Source organism: Lissotriton vulgaris, chromosome 8 (assembly GCF_964263255.1).
Source record: "Lissotriton vulgaris chromosome 8, aLisVul1.2, whole genome shotgun sequence".
Lineage (NCBI taxonomy): Eukaryota > Metazoa > Chordata > Amphibia > Caudata > Salamandridae > Lissotriton > Lissotriton vulgaris.
The window spans coordinates 788428916-788451685 of NC_141696.1; the positions used below are offsets into that span (position 1 = coordinate 788428916).

The window sequence follows — 22770 nt, forward strand, 5'->3', positions numbered from 1 at the left end:
ATTGTTGTGGGCTTCTGTGGATTTGGTGTTTCTTCAGGCCTTTTCGGTGCGGCAGCAAGTGCGTCTGGGCTCTTGAATTTTGTTGGACAGGACATATAACGATTAAGCACACGTATGACCTTTATTTACATGACACCCTGCTCCAAAGGGTTGCCTGGGGTGACTTATATGAAATAAAAGGGGATTTTGAGGCTTGGCAAGTAGCTTCAAATGCCAAGTCGAAGTGGTAGTAAACTGCACACAGAGGCTCTACAATGGCAGACAGACCTGAGACAGGTTTGAAAAGCAAGTCAAGTCAAACAGGTTTTTATTCGATTTACATCATAAAAGACAGTGTACATAAAAATGCAGTTCATACAGATTAGTATATAAGATAATAAATACTTTACAATTTAAAACCAGGTTAAAAAAGTATTACATTTAAACAATGATGTAAGAAGACCCATGATGACCTATAGCAATACTAAGTTACAGTTAAAAACACATTAAAACGTATGACATAGAACCTTCATTTTCCATAATTGCGACTACGGAGTGACCAGGTCCAGCTCAGGAATTTTGCTACTCCAATAACAATAAGGGGAGTAGTATCAGTTTTTAAGATCCTAGTAGCTGCAATAGCAGATCTAGTACCCAGTGAACGGCAGACCGGTGAGAGCCAATTTTTTCTGGGAACCAAATACATGGGGCAGCAGAAGAATATATGTTCGATGTTTGAAAAGCTACTTATGTTGGCGTAATCTGTGGTAGAAGTTCACTGGTTACGTTTCAAGTACAGGGCCTGGGTATATGATATATCACTTTACACAGGAAATATCAGTAATTCATGAAAAGTCTAAATCTTGAAAACACCGCTACTAGAGCATTGTATGTTTGTCAGGTGTAAATACCTTTTAGCGGCCTTCCATTAGCCACGAAGATACTGAACTGAAATGTTTGGCATCATAAAAAAATTCCAAGTGAGGAAGTCAAAGTATTGTCTGCACGAGAAAGACCCACAGCTCAATTTCCATATTTAAAGTATATTTCAATCTGTACTCCACAGTATGAACATCTGTTGAATGTGCAAATAATGACTCAAGACTATTGGAACCAGAAAGAATGAAGTCAGTGAATAAAGGAGGACAACTTGTAAAAGGAAAGAAACGTGGGCCATACAAAAAATGGTTATTAGAGGTAAGCACACATTATAAAACAATACACTAAATCTGTTCAGAGAACAATTCAATCTAAAAACAATTTACTCACAACAGCCAGTAACCTCAGAAGACACTCTCTTCAACTGAACATTTGCCTCAGATTGCCTAGAGCTTTGTGTTTTGAGAATAGGAGGATATCAATTGTCCAATTTACAGAGACACTAAGTCTCTGTAAATTGAAGTAGTGTGGCTCACTGGTTAGAGGCGGCAGACCCGAGAGCAGAGGACGGCCCGGGACCAGGGTTCGATTCCCGGCGCGGCAGGTTTCTGGACCAGGGTCAGCGGACTCGATAATTCTCTCACCTCGGTGCCCACTCTGATCAGCGATCACACTCGGCAACTCTGGGCATTAGCTTGCCTCATCTTCACTAACGGCCCCACCAGACCGCCGGGGATGCCTGGTCTCACCCTGGAGATACCCATTAAGGGACCATCTCTCAGGGAAGCCAGGAAGGGTTTCGCAGCGGTCGAAGCGCCTTGGGACCCTACGGGGAAGTAGTGCGCTATATAAATGCCTATACATTTACATTTACATTTACATTTAAGATGCAGTTCATAGTACTTCAGGTGGTTCTTCTTTCTTTTTGAGGCAAGAGTGTGAAACAGGCGTCCTTGCAAAGAGTATGATCTGCTCTGCATGAGTTCCGTTTTACCCTGCCGTTTTCTTTCTTTTGATAGTTTAGTTAGGCAAGCCCTTAATAGAAGGAACATGTTAGTAATTACATTATTGTTAGCTACGTACTTAATATATTACTTTAATCGTCTTCAAATTCATGTTCTGCTAAGACAAAGCATTGCGTTTTGGAATGAAATGGTGCAGTACGTTCAATATGAAATGAAATGAAATGAAATGAAATGAAAAATTCCACTTATATAGCGCATAACTGCCCGGAGGCCTCACAGCGCTGGTGACTGATTACTGTGTTCGACTGCAGGGCGGAGTTAGTACGCTTTTGAGAACAGGTAGGTTTTTAAGTCTCTCCTAAATTACTTCAGATTGTCATTTTGTCTAAGGGACAGAGGCAGGGAATTCCATGCCTTCGCTGCTGAGCAAGTAAATGAACGGCCACCCCAACGGGCTTTCTTGATTTTTGCCGTAGTTGCCAAATGCAGAGAGGCCGAACGAAGAGTTCTAGGCGGCACCTAAGGCGGTACTAGGGGGAGCAGCACTGCCGGGCCAGTTTGATGAAAGGATTTGTGCAGAATGCACATGGCCTTGAACAATGTTCTTGCAGCCACTGGGAGCCAATGAAGCTCCTTTAGGGCAGTTCTCGCTGACTGCCAACGAGGGATGTTAAACAGTAAACGCGCGGCACAGTTTTGAGTGACTTGGAGTTTTTTTGTCACTGATGCCGGAGCCCCTAGATATAAGACGTTTCCATAATCCAGGCGGGAGAGTATCAGGGCCTGTACCATGACCCTTCTCGCCTGGAATGGAAGTAAGGGGAGCACTTTCCTGAGCATTTTCATTAGCCCTACGCAAACGGAGGCTGTTTTAGTGGCTTGAACCGAGAAATCTAGTGCTCTATCCAGCCAGATTCCCAAACTCTTTATCTGGTCCTTTGGGAGAGGGGGGGCGCCAGGACACGAAGGCCAGTTCAACAGCAAGGTAGGAGAAGGGTTACCTAGTAACATGATCTCGGTCTTCTCCCCGTTGAGTTTGAGATGGGAGAGTTGCATCCACTCAGCAACAGCCTCTAGACACGGACCCAGGGTGTTAGACGAACCCTCCTTGTGGTCCAAAGAGACCACCAGTTGGGTATCGTCAGCGTAGGTGACAATCCGCACACCGTAGAGGAGAACTATCTTCTCTAGAGGCTGCATATAGACATTAAACAGTGTGGGGCTCAGGGAGGAGCCCTGAGGAACCCCACAACTGAGCAGATGCTTAGATGATACCACCTCGCCCTCAAATACCTGGAAAAAGCTTTCCTCCAAAAAAGAGGTCAGCCACTTCAGGGCCGCGCCCGACACCCCCATGCCCTTCAAACGATGTAATAGGGTGGCATGGTTAACAGTGTCGAATGCGGCACTGAGGTCCAACAGTATGATAGCAGTTTTTCCACCTTGGTCCATTATTGCTCTGGCCGCCTCTGCCAGAAGGGCGGTCTCAGTGCCATGTTGAGGACGGAAACCTGTTTGGGAGACCTGTAGAAGTTTGTTGGACTCCAGGTAGTCCCCTAATGTTTTATTGATTTGTCTCTCCAACAACCTACTCAACCACGGAAGCAGCGAGATAGGGCGGAAATTGGATAAGTTGTTGGAATCCAAGCAAAGACGGGCGAATAGCGTCCATTGCTTTCACTAGGGTCTGGGGCGGGGCTGGGTCGTTAGGAGATCCTGAGGTGACCTTCACAAAGTTATACTGTCCAGTTTTTAGAATACATTATTAACATAATAAGTAACCAAACCAGCTTCTCTGATTTTGAGGTTCTTCGGTTTTCCACTTCGTCCTGTATTTGGCCGCCATTTTGCGTTTGTCGCCATTTTGTGTTGCCCTCACTGAGGCAGCACGGCGAACGGAGTGTTTTTGCCTTTTCCAGCTGCTACGTGTCTCTTCTGCAAAAAAAAACTCCTGCCCTTGTTTATGAAACCGATGTCAGGGTCTGGCCGAGCCCACTAATCCATGTCTAGGTTGATTGATCCCTGTCTCGACTGACTGTTTGGCTTCCCCTATTCTTTCCTTACTTTATCCTATCCGACTGGCCTTCGCTATTCTCTCCTTGAATTCTCTTGTTACATAACTATACTTTGAGGCACACAAATACATCCTGCCACCTGCAAATTGGATTGTAGGCACTAGCACTGATTAACCTTTGGGGAGGGGTGAAACACAAGGTCTGAAAGAAGTGCGTATTTTGGACACTTGATAGCTTGTTTTCCAACTTTTCCTATTGGCTAGCCTTGTATGTATTGGGAGTATACGTTGTAAATATGTGTGCTATAAAAGATTGTGGGCCACGGAATAAAGTGGCAGTCTCCTGAGAACCTACTCTGTACTTCTGGGACAACTGTGCTTAGCTGCAGCTAATAAACCTGGTTTTCTATGCCTAACAGAGTATCTCGTGTCTCTGTCCGACAAGGCAGGTGAACTCGGAGATTTAAGGCGTACCCTGCGCCAGCAGGCCCATAAGGCTCGGTTCTTCAACTGTCGCCCAACGTGGGGCGGCTTCGGCGGTAGCGGTTCAGCCCGAGGGTCATGAGGAATCTCGCAAGAAAATTCCAGAGGATTCGCAGACCACGTCAAGCGACCACTGCATGTCGAAGTGGACCGAAGGTCTTTTGCAGCGCGGCTACTCCTTTCCGACTGCTGTTGACGACTGCTGCCCTGACTGCCGCCCTGCCTTGGCCCTTTTGGTGATGACTGGTATTGCAAGACGTTAGACGGACCTCTGTTGGCGTGAGAGAACACTTAGTAAAGTATTCGTGGGTAGCGCCCACTTCTTTGTTTTGTTTTTGGGTTTGTTATTCGACCATTACAATAGCCGAAGCCAAGGGGTGAGTACGTTTGTGCTGTGTTATTTGCTTTAACACCTTGAAGATTGTAAGCAGACAAGTAAATTAAAGATGCCTGGTCTTAGCAAGTTTAGGAAGTTTTGTTGTTTTGGTTGCAACAGGGATTCCTGGCTGGAGGACTCTTGTCCAATTCCTCCGGTTGGAACTCCCACTAATGAGCTTTATTCGAAATATGGTGTTGGCCCCATTGCCTTTAACGAGACATGAATCCAATACACAAAGAAAGATGGTGTTCTGCAGTGGCCACAAAATGGTAGGTTTGAGCCTGACATATTAGATAATCTAGAAGCAATTTTGTTCAAAAGAAAAGCCCGGCCGGCAATGTCTGACTCTTTCTGCCTCTGGCGTAAGGAAGCCAAACAGAGATAAATTAGGCAGGCAAAAAGAGATAAGAAAGAGAAAGGTATGACGATTATACAGACTGCCCAGCAGTTTAAAGACAATGAGATTGATCAGGCGATTGAAGTCTCAGAAAGACAGCATCGTATGGCAATAGATAGATGTTACCCTGTGTTGCCTACTTCCCCACAGAGTAAGGATCTTGACGAAGATCCCTTAATGTCCCATTTGTTGAGATTGCCTCCGCCCTATGTACCAGGTGCTAATGCACCCCCATTGTTACCACTTGTCCAGCTACCTGTTGTCCATCCAGTTGATCCGGCTCTTCCACAATTGCATCTTCCAGTATTGCCACTCCCGCCTCCTTTGCCACCGACTTCTGTACCTCAGTCTCCTTTACCCTCGGTTCCTCTTGTAACTGTCAGCCCCTCTCCTCCTTTGCTTAATACCTTGTCTCCCGTCCTACTGTCAGATTCTCCCACAGCTCGTAAACGATTGGTTGATACTGTTTCTGGCCTTTTCTCCCCCCTCTTTGGGTCTTTTAACATGACTCCTGCTCTTTCTCGAAGGCAATCCCGTAGTCAACTCCCAGGTTCCGACGAGCGAATTATGTTGGACTCTCTTGCTCACAAATGGATCATGATGAGTGGTCCACATTATAGCGGGCACGATATCCTGAGCACCTTTCTGCAGTGGAATGCGCCCACGCAGAGATATGTTTTTAATGTTATGTGTGACAATCTTGTCAAAGGATGGGAGGATATGGATTTGGGTTAAGCTCCCCAGGGTCTGTTAGCCGTACAGGCTAGATTTGATAATGGACTTATTGTGGGTTCTGAGGATGAGGACGCCGTAAGGACACTTGTCACTTTCAGGTCTTTATTTTCTTCTCAGGCTTTTCTTGAACCTGATCCTGCAGTTAGACAGAAAGTGAAACATTATCCTATGAGAGAAGTTCCTCCAGTATGGAGAGAAGAGGTTCCACAGGCAGCCAATATTCCGCGTGTCCCTGCTAATTTCCAGCATATATGGGTACATGTCCCCTCGAAACAATCTGAAATTTTGGTGCTTAAACAGTCTTTTCCAGACCCTTGTAAAAATCCTGCTGGGTATTATAAAGAACTGTCCCAGACTGTTGATGCGTGTATCATGAATTTGGCCGATTTAGATATGCTGATGGGAAATGTAGTCCCACAAGCGTTATGGGCTCGGATTCATAGGGAGGACCACAACCAATCTTTAGGTGGTAATTGGCCTGGTAGGATCATCACTTTAATGAAAACGATGATGCCTGCCTTACGTGTTAACTGGGATAAGTTAGCTGCGTGTAAACAGAAGAAAGATGAGAGTGTCTCCGATTTCTTTACCCGTTTCGAGGAGACGTTCATCGACCACAGTGGTCAAGATATGAGTACTGAGGGTGGACAGCGATTATTCGTAGATACATTTGTATTTAATTTACTTCCAGAATTATCGCATAAATTGAAAGACACCGAATGTTCGTGGGCTGTTTCTTCGTCTGCCCAGATATTAGCCACTGCTCAGTATTACGAGAATAGGGATAAGGAGGAAAAGGATAAACTCGAGAAGAGGACTAAAGAATTAAAAACAAAGGTTCTTTTGCAACAGGCTTATCCCCATCGTTCTGCTCAGCGCCAATTTCAACAGCCTCCCTAGTTTCAGAGGTTGTTACAGAAACCTGTACCCTTTGTTCCGCGACCTTTGCTAGGTCCTAATCAATGTGCCTATTGTAAAGAGGAAGGTCATTTTAAGAATAGCTGTCCGGTTTTATTGCAGTGTAATGGTGGATTGCCAGGGCCGGGAGGCCGTGGTGGTTTTCAATCAGCGCCTAGGGGTAGAGGGCGAGGTGCGTTGTCTCAAGGACAGTGTTCCTTTCCCCCTCAGAATTCTATGAATTATTTTGACCAGCAGAATACTCAGTCTGTACAATATTACAATGACGACTATTGTGTTGACAGTGAGAATCAGGATTTTCACACTAGCTAGGACAGCCATGGATAAAGCAAGGGAGTCGTATCAGTTCCAGTGGATCAGAATGGGCCTTATGTTGACTTATGTTTAAGTTGTTGCATTGGGTGTTTCAGAGCCATTTCTTTTGGATACTGGCGCAATGAGAAGTTCTATCATTCACTCCAAACTCCCTGGGGCACCTTTGTATGGCTTAACAAACGTTTCTGTAGGATTCCTTGGTGCCCCAGTTAGTAACCCAGTTTCTTGCTCTTTGCCTATCTCCGTTGGTCCTTATGATTTGGAAGCCCCGCTCATTTTAATGACTGGTTGCGGTGAGAATTTGTTCGGTTTGGACTTGTTGAAACGTCTTCATGCAACATTGTATTGTTCCCCCTCTGGTGTACATCTTACTCTAAGTGAGAAATTGGTTTTTCCTATGTAGTTGTCTAAGGACCAACTCCCACCCAAATTGCATTCCCTTCCTGCTACACCTTGGGCTACGGGTCCAAATGATGTTGGTTTGCTCCAAATTCCACCTTACGTTGTTACTGTCAAGCCTAATGTTAAATTACCACGCATTCCTCAGTATAAGATTTCTAGCGATGGTGAAAGAGCTTAGTTGGCTATCATCTATGATCTAGGTCAGAAGGGTGTGGTCGAAGAAACAAGCGGAAATGTTTGCAATAGTCCTGTTCTACCTGTTCTTAAAGGCACTGATCCTTCACAGCCTCCTGTATATAATTTTGTGATCGATCTTCGGGAGGTCAACAAAATTGTTGTCCCCCAGTTTCCTGTCGTCCCAGATATCACTGCCTTGCTCACAATGATACCTCCTTCAGCTGCCTGGTTCTCAGTTATTGACCTCAAAAATGCTTTCTTCAGCATTCCTATTGCTGAGGAGAGTAGGGATATTTTTGGCTTCTGTCTCGGAGGCCGAAGTTTCTGATTCAAACGTGCACCTCAAGGCTATTGTGAGAGTCCCTCCATATATAGTCAGGCTTTGAAATCTCAGTTCGATGCTTTCACTTTGCCCCCAGGTGCCACTCTTTTTCAGTACGTGGACGATTTGTTAGTTGCTGCTGATTCAGAGGATGTTTGTAATAATGTGACTGTTTCGTTCTTGCGTCATTTGTATGACCTGCATCACAAGGTGTCACCCTCTAAACTACAATAATACCGCCAAGAGGTTATCTACTTAGGTCATCTCTTGTCGAAGGAGGGAAGGCGATTGACCCCAGGACGCATTCAAGCAATCGCACAAATGTCTGTACCATCCACACAAAGGGAGGTGCGTGCCTTTCTGGACATTACCTCTTATTGTAGACAGTGGATTCCAAATTTTTCTTTGTTGGCTAAACCTCTGCTGGAACTTACTCTGAAAGACACACCCCAACCTCTTCCTTGGACTGAAGAATGTCAGAAGAGTTTTCCTGACTTACGTACTGCCTTGTGTTCTGCCCCTGCGTTAGGTACTCCGGATTACAGTAAGCCTTTCACACTCTAAGCAATTTGGAGACAAACTGTTCCATGTGCCTATTTTTCGGCTACATTGGATCCAATAGCCAAATCATTGCCTAGTTGTCTCAAAGCTACAGCAGCAGCAGCGATCTCCATTCGTTAATCTGCTGGATTGGTGCTGGATAACACTCTTGTTGTTATGGTACCACATGCAGTGGATACTCTTTTGAACAGAACGAAAACACAACATCTCATGAGTGCCCGCTTGTCTGGGTACGAGCTGACGCTCTTGGCCAGTCATATACACATCAAGCGTTGTAATACTTTGAATCCAGCAACACTGTTACCCATTCCAGAAGAGAAAGACACCCAAGAGCAACATGATTGTTTTCTCCGTACAGAGGAGGAAACGAAAGGCAGAATAGACTTAAAAGATACACCACTCGTGGACCCGGATGGGATCCTATGGGTGGATGGGTCTTGTTTCAAGCTTCCCAATGGCGAGACGACTGCGGCCTATGCTGTTACCACCTTGTATACAGTAGTGGAGACAGCACGCATTAGACAGAATTCAGCCCAAGCAGCTGAGTTGATTGCCCTGATGAGAGTGTGTGTGTTGGCTAAGGGAAAGAGAGTGAATGTTTACACCGATAGCCAATACGCCTTTGGCGTGGCTCATAGTTTTGGTCGTTTGTGGAAGGAAAGAGGATTCTTTACTTCCCATGGGACTAAGATACAGCATGGTCAGTTGGTAACTGACCTTCTTGAATCACTTGCTTTGCCTACCCAGATAGCAATAGTGAAGTGTAGTGCACATAAAAGAATCACTGGATCACGGGAATGCTTTTGCAGACGAGGTAGCGAAAGAAACAGTGAGAGATGCTACAAGTCGCAAGTATGTTGCAGACCCTGCAAGATGGGTCAGAGAAGGAGGAATGTGTGAGGACACAATAGAAAGTGTGAGAATGATTCAAGAAGAGGCTACAGAGAAGGAATTGAGTAAGTGGAGAGAAAGTACGGGAAGGTTGGACTCGACAGGGTGTTGGATGGAATTGTCAGAACACCAGCGTTGGCTGTTACCAGACACCTATGTACTGCCTGTAGTTACTATGGCGCATGGTCCAGCCCACATCAGTGCGAAAGGGATATGCAAACTTCTGGCTCCAGTATGGCAGAATGAAGGGATCCCTAAATGTGCGGAAAATGTGGTGAAACATTGTATTGTTTGTTTGATGCATAATCCAGGAAAGGGAACCCCAACTCCGGCAGGTCATTTTGCTCCCCCTACGTATCCTTTTGAGGTATTACAAATCGATTACATTCATATGGAACGTTGTAACAACCTTAAGTATGTTCTGGTGGTGGTGTGTGCCTTTTCCAAATGGATAGAGGCCTACCCCCTAAAGGATAATACTGCTTTGTCCACTGCCAAAGTCCTTTTGAAGGAATACTTCCCGAGGTTTGGTTTGCCGCGAATTGTCTGGAGTGACAATGGAAGTGAATTTGTAGGCCAAATTATGCAGAAGGTGTGTGCGGGTCTTGGTATTAGGCAGATATTCCATGCGGCAAACCACCCTCAGTCAGCAGGCTTAGTAGAATGCTATAATGGCACTCTCAAGCTCAAACTGGCAAATATTCAGGCCAGCACGGGTCTTGCCTGGCCCAATGCTTTACCTTTGGCACTCTTATCTATGAGAACAGCTGTACAATACTGTTTAGGACTCAGCCTATACAAGGTCGTTTTTGGGCGCCCAGTTAACGTCTGGGGTGTCCCTCGACCTAAACAGTACTCTGATATTCCATATCCTATGTTGATTGACTACTTACATGACCTCACCACTAAATTACGTGTTCTTCATCAACAGGTTCAAAATGCTTTGCCGGAGGCCTTCACAGATCCAGGTCACTCCATCCAACCCGGAGACTGGGTTTGCCTGAAGAATTTTCAGAGAAAGAAGTATCTGGAACCTCGTTGGGGGCCGCCTCAGCAAGTTCTTTTAGTGACACGTACAGCAGTAAAGGTCGTCGGAAAGAAAAATTGGATCCATGGCGTGCACTGCAAAAGGGCACCTTTGCCTTTGCCTTTTGACCAGTGGGTCCCCAAGGGTGTAGGTGATAGTGAGGACAAAAGGGTCCCTTGGTTGGTACCTTTCAGTAGTGCACGTCTGGATCGGACGAGGTCTGAAAAAGAAGACGACGACGTGTTGCAAGAAGCTGTACCATCACATCTGCGATTGAACACAACAAACTCAGAGACTTTGTTTCGAGAGCAAACGGTACCTGACAAGACCCGGTACAACCTGAGACCTAGACTGATGAAGAACAATTGAACTTTTTCTCTTTTCTTTTTCTGGTTACACTTTTGAGAGACATTCTTTTCATTATCCATCAAGTTGCAGGGTCACGGTAGGAGTCTTAGGCTGTGACCTGAGTAGTGACTGAAGGACTTGCAGTGTCATAGGACTGCTAATAACCACAACTAAGTGATCTCGGAAGATTACCGTGAGCAAAGATTTAGAAAATGGATATTAAATTGGAAAAGAATGATAAAAAGCAAGAAATGAAAAGTAAATATAAGAAACTGCTGTTTAGTCCATGTGGCGTAACCTTGTGTATTTTAACATTTTCATGTATTCTATTGGCTTGTGTGGGTTGGGTTGTTCACACTATGCAGTAAGCACCAGTTCCTACTTCTGTTTCTCTGCCTTTTCCTACTACTGCCTCCCCGCATCAGTTCCATACACTCCCAGAGCACGAGCAAATTAGGAGAAAAGAATACTTTAACAATTCATTCATCCAGCTGTTGCATCAGCATCAACTGCAGTCAATACTACTGACTGTTGGGTTTGTGGACTCATGCCCCATAACACAGAGAGAGGGATGCCATATTTATTCATTCCGTTTTCTTACGAAGGTTCTGCTTGGGCATATTTGGCTATGTTTTCCGAAGCATACCAGAATCAACTTCGATATCCTCCTGGTGGTCCATATGGTGGTGGAGCAGATTTTAGTCATAGTTGTTTAATAATGGGAATAGTGGCCATGTTTAGAATTGCCGAAATTGGTACGATTCCTGTGGATGAGAAACAAGCGTATGATGGTTGGAATGTGACTCGTTATGTTACTAGCCTCACAGAAAAGGCTAGACGAAGGAGATCCCCACAAATTTGGACCGTACCTCATCGAGGTAATTTGTATTCACAGATAAATGGTCAAATTATTAAAAACCAACAGGAAAAGATTGTTTGTTTCCATACATACATCTATTTACCCCAGATTCCTTCACCGTTAGTGCCATCTCAAGGCACATATTTTGTCTGTCATGACAGAGCATACACGTGGCTTCCCACCTACTTTTCAGGAACGTGTTATGTCACTTTTCTTCTCCCTCCGACATACACTGCTTCTTCAGGTCATCACATAAAAAGATATGGCAGAGGGGTTATCGATTCCAAAGACACAGCAGGACAGGAAGGAGGGGACTTTATCAAAGGGTTTCTTCCTTTCTGGGGCCCAATGGCCAATAGCAGAAACATTAGACAGTTAGTTTGTGTTGTTGAGGCTACCATAAATGTGACTTCTGGAGCCTTGAGTAATCTAACAGCCGAACTTCAGGCCTTATGACTTAGCAGAACAGGATGGTTTTAGATATTGTTCTTGCAGATCGTGGAGGAGTCTGTAAATTGATCGGGTCTAGTTGCTGCATTTATATTCCTGATAATGCCCCTACGGTATACCAAGCCATCTCTAAATTGCACGTAATTTCCGAGTCTATTCACCAGGACGCAGGAGATTGGTCTGTGATGATATGGTTTTGGGGACTACTGTCCACATGGGGATGGAAGGTATTAACCTTCCTTGGAACGGTTTTGGCCATCATTTTCTCTTTTTGTCTTTGTTTACAGTGTGGCCCTCCCATCTGCGGTCTTTGTGCCACCATGTGTGTCCCAAGGCCTGTGTCACAGAAAACAGAGAACATTAATATGATGTTGCAGCAACAGCTGGTTTTCTATGCCTAACAGAGTGTCTCGTGTCTCTGTCCGACAAGGCAGGTGAACTCCGAGATTTAAGGCGTACCCTGCGCTGCCAGGCCCATAAGGCCCGGTTCTTCAATTTGCATGAAGACAAATCAATACCACCACACTCAACCATCTGGAGGTTATTGTATCAAAACAATATTTGTTCATTCTCATGTCCCATCCTAATAGCCATGCATATGTGGTGAATGGTGAATGCACACAAGGCACAAAATACTTAATGCTGTGGGTACAAGAATTGCTCGAAAAGTGGGGTACTTTTAGAAGTCGCAAAAAGTCCTGTGCTACCCGTTACCAAGTGCAGAATTGAATTAATTGATTCTTTTTCTGCATGAGAGTAGACAGACCATTTCATTAAAGAAGCAGTTGACAACATTATAGAATATGCAGCACCGAAGAAAGTAAAAGAAGGATCCTTGCAGACTTCAAGCACACAAGATGTACAGTATGAAATTATAAACTCCTTTTTATACCGATTGCATTAACAATTTGATGCGTGAAAGTATACAGTTTGAAAGCACATCACTTGCAAAAATCTAATTAAACATATTTTTCTTACTAAATGTACAATGACATACTTTCTTTTGTTATAGTTCTTCATACATCACCTTCTGAGGAGCAGTGTACATTGCATTCAGACAGCAGTACAGCATTACCAGATTATACCCCACAAGTAGATGACACGGATGAAGATCCAATTGACACTGTTTGGGACACGCTTTGTAGCAGCTTAAAAGGTGAAATAGATGCTCAGCTTAAAGATGATTTAATTAATGACTCGGATTCTGGTTTTGAACAATAATAGAGCAAGTTGGAGATACCATTCAGAATGAGTACGAAGAAATTCAAATTTGTTCTGATCAAACTAATACCACAGATGAATCATCATCTATTTTTGAGGGCTCCAACAAATGCTTAGGATTGGTCATACCATTGCTTTGTTGCTTTATTATTTGTTTCCGCTTGCGTGATGAGGCAGCTGGCTATATGCTGAGTCTCATCTATTTGCTCTTGCCACATGATAATAGAATGTTCGAAACTATGTATCACCTTCACAAATATATAAAAAAGTGTTAAGGTCTCAATTATTACTTACTATTGTGCTACTTGCTATACACATGTTGATAAAAACACTCAGACCTGTCCCAACCAACACTGTTTGAAAGATTTGATTCAAAGTGACTCAGTGTCTTATTTCATTCAGCATTGCATAATTGCACAGCTACAGACTATGTTTAAGTGAAAACATTTTACTGAAAGGTGAGGAAACATCGATTTGATCACTATATGGAGGATAAGAAACAATCATTGAAAGATGTATATGATGGGGAAATGTATTTGGATTTATTCAAGAGTAGATTCCTGAAAAGCCCTAACAGCCTTTAATTTGCAATGAACACAGATGGTGTTCCTGTATTTAAAAGTTCAAAAATATCAATGTGGCCAGAGTACCTAATGGTAAATGAGCTGCCTGCATTTCAAAGAAAGCTGCATGAAAATGTATTACTAGATGGTATTTGGGTTTCCGCAAAAAAGCCAATAATGTGGTCTTTCTTAAAACCATTATATAATGAACTTTCACAGCTAGAAAGTGGAGTGTCATTTAAACATCACAACAATTGTAGTTTTACTTGCCACGCTACACTTCTGACAATCACATGTGATTCACCAGCTTGTTGCCTTGTTTCAAACAGCACCCAGTTTAATGGGAAGTTTGGGTACTGGCATTGTCTGCAAGTGGGTGAAGTCACTGTTTCAGGAAAGGGCAGTGTAGAGTATTTCCTTATAATGCTGAAAACCCAAAAGGCCCACCAAGGACACTCAATACTATTAAATGTGATGTAAACAGTGCAATAGCTAATACGGAGAGTGGACTTTCTGATTACAGTGTAAGAGGGATTAAAGGTCTCACGTGGTTCATGTTTTTGAAATATTTTTGTGTAACCAGAGGATATGTGATTGATTACATGCATGAAGCATGTAGTGGCATTATGAAATTGTTGATGACCATCTGGTTCACTAAAGAATATAATCATCATTCATACTCTTTTTATGAAAAAAGTCAAAGTAGTTAATGTCTATTTGAAACAGATAAGACCCACACTGGATGTTAGTAGAGTTCCATGGTCTGTTGATGAACTACCATATTGGAAGGCCTCAGAGATTTCAAACTTTCTTTTATTTTATGGAATGCCAGTGTTAAAACATGTTTTAGATAGATCACGCTATTTACACTTTTTTGTACTTATGAAAGCAATTCATAAGCTATTAAATGATGACATTAGCCAGGAAGATTTAAATATAGAAGAACAGTGTTTACTTTTGTTTGTGCAACGTTTAACGATTTATATGAAAAAAGATGTTTGACAATGAATGTTCATCAATTGGTCCACTTAGTAGACAGTGTAAGAGTAGAAGGGCCTCTGTTTACTGCTAATTGTTTTGTTTTTTGAAGATCTTAATGATTTTCTTTTACTAAACATGTGCATGGTACTGTAGGTGTAGAAACACAACTTCTAGATGCAGTAAATGTGATACAAGTAATACCTGTGTTAATAAAAAATCATTTGACTCCTGATAGTGTTGAGGCAGAATTTTACCAGAGTATGATGTGTCCATATAAGAGAAACAGACACCTATACTTAAAAATAGAAAATTGGATTTCCAGCGTTGGTTCTACATACCCTTACAGCTTAACAGAGAATGAATGTATAGCAGTAACCAAGCTCACTCATATTTTAGGCTCTGATGTAGTAGCTTATAACAACATATTTTTAGAACAAAGCAATAATCTTTTTTACAGCTCAAATTACACTTGTATTCAGAGGAGAGGCCAAAGGGTAGTAAAACATGAAACAGAATCTGGAGTGTTTGCCTTTGGTAAGGTCACTAGATCTATTCAGTGTAAGCAGGCAGACATGCCTATTAACCTAGCACTCATGGTTCCACATAAGTGTGAACCCTATGACATCAGGGAACCAGTTAATCTGGTAGTAGTAGATAACTACATCACAGCTATCAGGCTATCAATGATAAAATATGCCTGTTTTTACATTCAGGTAGAAAATGAATCATTTGTAAGTGAAATGCCAAATCGATTAGAAATAGATTAAGGCAAATCATGATAGAAAGTTCTCCTACATGCTTGTCTCTTTTATAGCGCATTTGATTAGAAATCATCTTGATAAGCATTCTTAACCTGTGCTCCAAGGACAACTAGGGGTCAGCGACACCTACGCAGGGGTTCTAGACTGCTCATAAAACATAGTAATGTTGTCCAAATAATAAACTGTAGATCAATATAGAAGCAAAATGTACAACTGAACATTAAACAATGTTTTATAAATGTGGAGCAATATGAAATTGGAGGCTAATAATTCATTTGGTATCCTCAAATGGATTTTTAGTAGCAGTGCAAGTACATCAAATACAATACTGTATGGCCATTGGGTGGTCTCAATTGATTTTAGAATAGCTTCAACCTTCCCATTAAAAGTAAAATGTTGTTTTTTTTGGCATTTGTTTGTGAATGCAATTAAATATTTCAGAATTTGTGTTTTTGTTTGATGGATGCTTGTTTCTGTCATTTGGTATAATGTTTTGCGGTGAAAAGCATCAAATATCAGATGGCTAGATGAAGATTCTGCTGCATAATGTGCCTCCAGGGATTGCATACTGTGCAACATTTATTTTGGTTACGTTATTTAGTTTATCCTACCACAAATGTCATACTTCATTGTCCCTTAACTTCATTGACCATGCATACAATGACCAGTGTTCATCTTCCTTAATGTTAGGCATCGATCTTTTTACAGTGGATGCCTATTTTACCTGTTTTGTACAAAAAAAGTGACAAAAATAAATAAATGTGTTACAAAATAACCTCTAACCTATACACAGTTTGCTAAAGCTCATTGTATGCTCTGTTGGGTATGATAGAAAACATATATGTTATTTGGTGTTGATCTGCAATTAATCGTGCAATCTTCCAACACTTTGCATTTTTCTGGAAAACTGAAACCAAAGTGGTGGACGTGCGCTTTAAATAGACAAGTAGTTCCTGTTAAAATCACCAGAAGCAAAAACATCCTTTTGAAAACACAATAGTACCTTTGAAATCATCACGAATAAGGACACCTAAAAAAGTCAACAGATGCTCATTTCCAAGTCATCCTCAAATCATGAGGCTGAACTTTTCAGCTTTGCTAATTACTTTAAGAGCTTGATGATGTCTATCGATGTGAAAATTACTTCTAATGTAGTTGGGTGATCATGGAATGACTCTAGGATGGCTTCTAAAGTAATCCTGTTTGACCTGGGATTACAGAGGACATCGAGAACACTGCAAGCTTCACTGTCCATATCCAGAGCTTTTCATGCATCACTGAAGGAACCCAAGCACTCCAAGTTATTCGTGCACTAAGCCAGAGCAGTGATATGCCTCACTCGATGTACTCATAGCATGTCACAGCATAAACGAGTGCACCCAGAACAATGTGTAGCATTAGCAAGTGTACTGCAGGTCACTAGGGACAACCAGAATAATGCACAATATCACTGCACAGCCCCGAGTTCCGGTCAACATCACTGCAAATTCTAAAGCACTTCACAACAATCCATGTTAAGACAGAAACGCACATCCCTTGATGTAACCAGAACACTTCAATGAATTACTGGGTGTACCAATAACACTGCAAGATTCTCCTGTGAGTGTCTATAAAAGTGAAAAGCATCACTGGGCAAACCCAAACACTGCAAGGCTACACTGAGAGTATCCACAGCACTGAACATCACTAGGTACCACCAGACCATCTTTCTGACCTCGTTGGGGGGGTCTGGGCATGGGAGTTTCTTGAAGTACCATAAAGTGGGTTGGTTGATGATTACTTTCTTTGCACACACCGAAGCAGCAACACTGTCACAACAGCTGGCAGAAGTACCCATTTGCTTGATGCTTCAAGCAAGGACAGCGGGCCTTCTTGTTGTGGTTGTCCAGGCATAAGTAGTTGCCTTCCGAGCATTTAGTTGCCTCGATGACCATGGCGGTGCTCGGATAAGGAAGTATAATGGACTCAGAGCTGTGATCACTATGATTCGGTCTGACTGCTACCCCGTAGCAATCCCAGAGCTGAAAGGAGAAGACACCTAGTATGTTTTTATTTGCTGTGAGGGGTGGAAAAAAGCTGGATGCAGCACATGCCATAGGTGACTCCCGAACAGTGTCACGCTGCTGCTGTGCTTTCATTTTATGGAGGTGAGAGGAGATGGGTCTGAATGCAACTATGAGCAAATATAGATGGTCTGGATATAAGAATATAGCTGCAATACCTGCAAAGAGCACCACGCAAAAGGCAACACAATGCATTGCTGACAGAAAATTCACTGATTTAAATGTACAGTATTTGAGAGACCTTGACCTTCGCTTTCAACGGCCCTATGCCTACAGCCCCATTGAGTCCTTTAAAGATATATATAAGAGAGACAAGAGGAACCCTTGGCAACCCAAAGGAATAGGGTTCAAACATGAACTAGTGTCAAATAGTGTCCATCGAGTGAAAAAAGTTGTTTTTAATAACAATTCTCAGATATCAACCATTTCTCTCACTTTCACTCATCGCACTCTAATGCACCACTTTTGTAGTACAATTCCCAATTTGACCTTCCAAATACCCCACGTATTAGCACAGAACGCAATGGTATGTAAAAATAATTATACAATTTATTGTCTGAAAACTTCATAAAAACATTCCTCTACGGACCACCGTTTTGGATCAGAAAATCGCAATTATTTCATTAAAATATTAACAATATAAAATTACATATAGACCCACATGAAGAAATATAAAGAAACAAACAACTTTTCCCTGAGAGTATGCATCGACAATCCACTTTGTCTTTGAGTGGCAAAATTTGGTGTTAACAAAATTTCTCGACCTAAACACCTTGATGTTTGTTGCATTTAATACTTCTGAAGCGATAGACAAACACTACAATTTGTGGCTTTACTGTATGCATCGACACGTTTCGAAGGTTCAGTCTTATACCCCCTTCTTTTTCAAGACCGTAGTGAATACTCCCGATATTCTACACTATGAATGAGTGCTTGCATGTTGCTCCCACTACTCTGCTTGTTTAATCAATTTCTCAAACGTGTACCTGTATTTTCTCTTAGAGATTTATGTTGTATCAATCACTGTGTTTGCTTCATGATCAAAACCGGAATTATTTCTAGTGCATAGTCCCACGATGTTGGGTTCTAACTTTAAAAATGTAGCTTAACCCTCACACTTTTTTTATTCAGCCTTCCAGTTGCTCCTTTTGTGATCTTTTCTGCTTACGAGCAACCCAATGTGTTTTTTGTTGAGTGGCGGTTCTGCACACTCGTCTGTCTGAATGCCCCTTTCTTAATGACCAGCCTGTTTGAGCAATGGTGTCCTCCCTTGTTTATTCTTATTACAAAAAACAGTTGACCCTAGTAGTTTGGGGGATCAGGGTAAGAATAGACACAAACTGGAATAGTATTTATGCCCTTTGTCCAGCCGGACAGGAATTTATTTGGTGATGCACACAATCAGAAAGTAATGTCAAGGGGGCACAGCCCGTGACCTACAGTGAACAAGACAAAACAACAAGTATAGGCAAGAGCGAGCAAATCGGTCTGTATACTTATAATCAGTGAACAGACTTGATTGTAGTTTGAGTGACCATTGTAGATAGCATTCATAAGCATTTTCAGTACATATGATCCTATTGTGTCGACGACGTTTCGATGCCGAAAAACCAGATAAATGGCATCATCTTCAGGACAAATATATAAATCATGTTTGTCTTGGAATTATAAACAATTGCCTTTCATGCCACATACAATTGACATAAGTGGAAAAAAAATGAGGGAGAGAAGGGAAAAAAACCAACGTGAATACGTGGCCAGGCATGTTTAAAACAAAAAACACATGTTGGTGCATTTTACTGTTCGCACCTCAAGGACCGGTCTTTGCTGGCATGCTTAGTGCTGGAGCAACAATGTAATACTGTGCACTTAATCATCGGTGCAGTGATTTTGGATAGTGAAGTCTGCTTGGTGCAGGCGGTGAAAATGGAAGGAGAAGTGACGGCTCAGTGCGAAATGGTGTTGGAAATAAAAGCCTGAGTTCATATAGGGAACCAGTTCAAAGAAAGGGCGATTTAAAAACAAAACATTACATATGGAGCAGTGCGAGATAGTATCCAGAATAGAAGTGAGAGGGTCCAGAGTGACTGGTGCACTATCGATGACTACACAGTGTTGGATACAACGTTGACTATACAGAGAGCAGTTTTGTGTATCCGGCATGGTGCCATATGAAGGTATTATCACAGAAGATCCTAACCAGGTATACAATTGTCTATTAAGTGAGCAGTTTTGTGTGAACGGCGCGGTGGCATTCGGGGAGAAAGTTAATATCAAGGCTAATCCTTAAGGCATGGACAAATATCTCTACAGTGAGCAATTTTGTGTAAACGGTGCGGTGATGTTAGAGGAGAAGGGTATTACCAAGGCAGATCCTTAGGTGGGGAGGTAGTACAGGTCTAGAGGAGTAGTTCGATTAGTGCCTATGGAGAAGGTGGCCTTGATAAGTAGTGTGCAGTCATGGCAGATTGGGCGTAAGAAAAAAGGGCAGAGTATGGTTAACAAGGATAGTGTGGATTAAAGGATATCCCGCTTTTGAGTCAATTAGACCGTCCAGATCATGGCTCGCTGGGGAAAGGAAGCACAGGCTTAGTCAAAAATGTGTGACTGTGGGGCTGGAGTAAGGTTAAGCGGGTTAGGGTGAGTGTACTTACAGTTGTGCCTGTTGCAGAATCGCAGGACGCGGCATCTCTGGGGGGGATCCCTGTTGGGCTGTTCTATGGGAGCCGGCTAAAAAGGCATGTGGTCTGGAAAAATAAAGGAGGAACTAACGCTGACTGTGTGGTGGCCATATTGGAATGGCAGTCATGCAATTAGTATGCGGTAGCCATTTTGGAATGGAGAATGAGATAGCACGGAGCATGTGGTTAAAATTAACAATAAAGGAGGGACTAACTCTTAACTAAGCGGTTCAAACGTTAACTAGGACGTGGTGGCCATCTTGGAGTGGAGAGTGAAAGGTTGTGAAGTGATAGTGGTGGTGACATAAGTGAAAATCAAGACTTTAAAACAATGTACATTCAAATTATCAAAAGGGGAGACAGATGATCAAATTTGAGAGAATACGGAGACAGAACATTTCTTTGACACAGTAATTTTTCTTTGACACAGTAATTTCTAACCAGGCATATCGTGGGGATGTTTGCACCTTTAGCTAGAGGAGGGTTGTCCAATCCTCAAGGCGGTTGAGGCCCATAGGGATACTGTAGGTCCTTAGTATCCGATGGAGCTCCTCCTTTTTAAGTAGTTGTGACACATCCGCACCACGTGGTGGTGGTTTGATCTGTGAAACAAGTCAAGTCCCTTTCATTGTGTGCCTTTTCCACAAAGTGTTCCACCAAGGGGGCGTTTTCCGTGTTGCATTTTATTCTGCTCCGGTGTTGCCCTATGCGAAGCTTTATTTTCTGAGTGGTTTGACCTATATAGATTTTCATGCATGAGAAACATATCGCATACACCACATTTGATAAATTACAATTGGTAAAATGTTTTCTTTCAAACTTGATTGAGCCAGATGAGAAGGTTTTGCCTTCAATTGTTGAATCACAATCTACACAGTTGCCACATTTCATGTGGCCAGTAAGTGCGGGTAGCACCCATACATCATTTAGCGTAACTTTGGATGTAGGTTGTGAGAGGGATGCTCGTACCAGGTGATCTTTGATATTTTTGGCCCGTTTGAAAGCAAACATGGGGCGTTCTAATTGTAGTTCCCCTGCATTCAGTACTGGCCAGTGTTTCAGTATGCTTTTCCTTAAAGAGTTTGAAGCTGGTGAGAAGGTAGTCACACATATGAGTCTGTCTTGGTTCTTTTTAGGCTTGGGTTCTAGCAAGACCTCACGGGGGCAGTACCAAGCTCTTTTAAGAGAGCGGCGTACCATTTTTTTCGGGTACCCTCTGTTTCTGAGTTTATCACTGAGAATTTTTGCCTCCTTAAAATAATCTTCCTTAAAGTAACAATTCCTTCGGAAACGTATGAACTGGGAGTAAGGGAGGGAGTCTCTCAGGGCACGTGAATGATGGCTGTTGTAGGTTAACAGGGTATTACGCTCAGTGGGTTTTCGATGGAGACTAGTGGTCAGACGGCCATCTGTGTGTTTAATTTCAAGAACGAGGAGTGGTATTGAGTCTTTACTCATGGAGAGTGTGTATTTCAGCCCCCCACTGTTGTTGTTAAGCCAATGTAGAAGGTGGGTGAGAGTGTCTGTAGGGTCAGTCCATAGTAGGAAGATATCATCTATGTATCGTTTCCACAGGGTTATGCCACTTTGGAAAGGATTAGAGGAGTTCAGGATACACGATGTTTCAATGTGGTCCATGTATAGAATGGCCAGGTTGGGAGCACCCATGGAAGTTCCACGTACCTCCCAATAAAATACTCAGTCAAAAATAAATTTCCAGTAGTTGCAAAATCAATAGTGAAAGGACATTATGTGGGCGTGGTCATGTATTCAGGACTTTTTCAATCACCCGAAGAGACTCTACTTGAGGGATGTTAGTATATAATAACTCCACATCCAGCGTGCACATGGTGCTGGATTTGGGGTCAAATGGATAGTCCTCAATCATGTTTATCATGGACATGCTATCTTTTATGTAGCATTGGGTGTCCGGGATAAATCGTTTGATGAAGAAGTCAATGTAATGTCTGATGGGCTCTAGAACGGAGCCACACCCGAGACAATCGGGCGGCCAGGTGGACTGTCGGAATGTTTGTCGATTTTGGGGAGGCAGTAGATCACTGGTATTCTGGGGGCTTTTATGTTAAGGAATTCATGTTCCTTTTTGGATAGATATCCTGATCGAGTGCCTCGTTGGTGACACCAAGAATCATTTTTTATATTTCCTCTGTCGGGTTGCGTGGAAGTTTGCAGTAATGTTCTATGTTCTTGAGCTGGCGGAAGATTTCGTTCCGATAGTTGTCCAGTTCTTGAATCACAATTCCACCACCCTTGTCAGCTGGTTTATTAACAAGGGATCGATTGTTTTTTAAGAGATGCAAGGGCGTTTTTTTCAATGATAGGAATGTTATATTGAACAAATGATTTCTGTTTTTCCATAGTAGTTAGATCATTCAAAA

The 22770-nt window shown here is 42.6% G+C and overlaps 1 pseudogene; it reads left to right on the top strand.

Moving 5' to 3' along the window:
- Window positions 1-1101: 1101 nt before the first annotated feature.
- LOC147697988 (uncharacterized) lies at window positions 1102-15633 on the top strand (annotated as a pseudogene).
- The last annotated feature ends 7137 nt before the right edge of the window (window positions 15634-22770 follow it).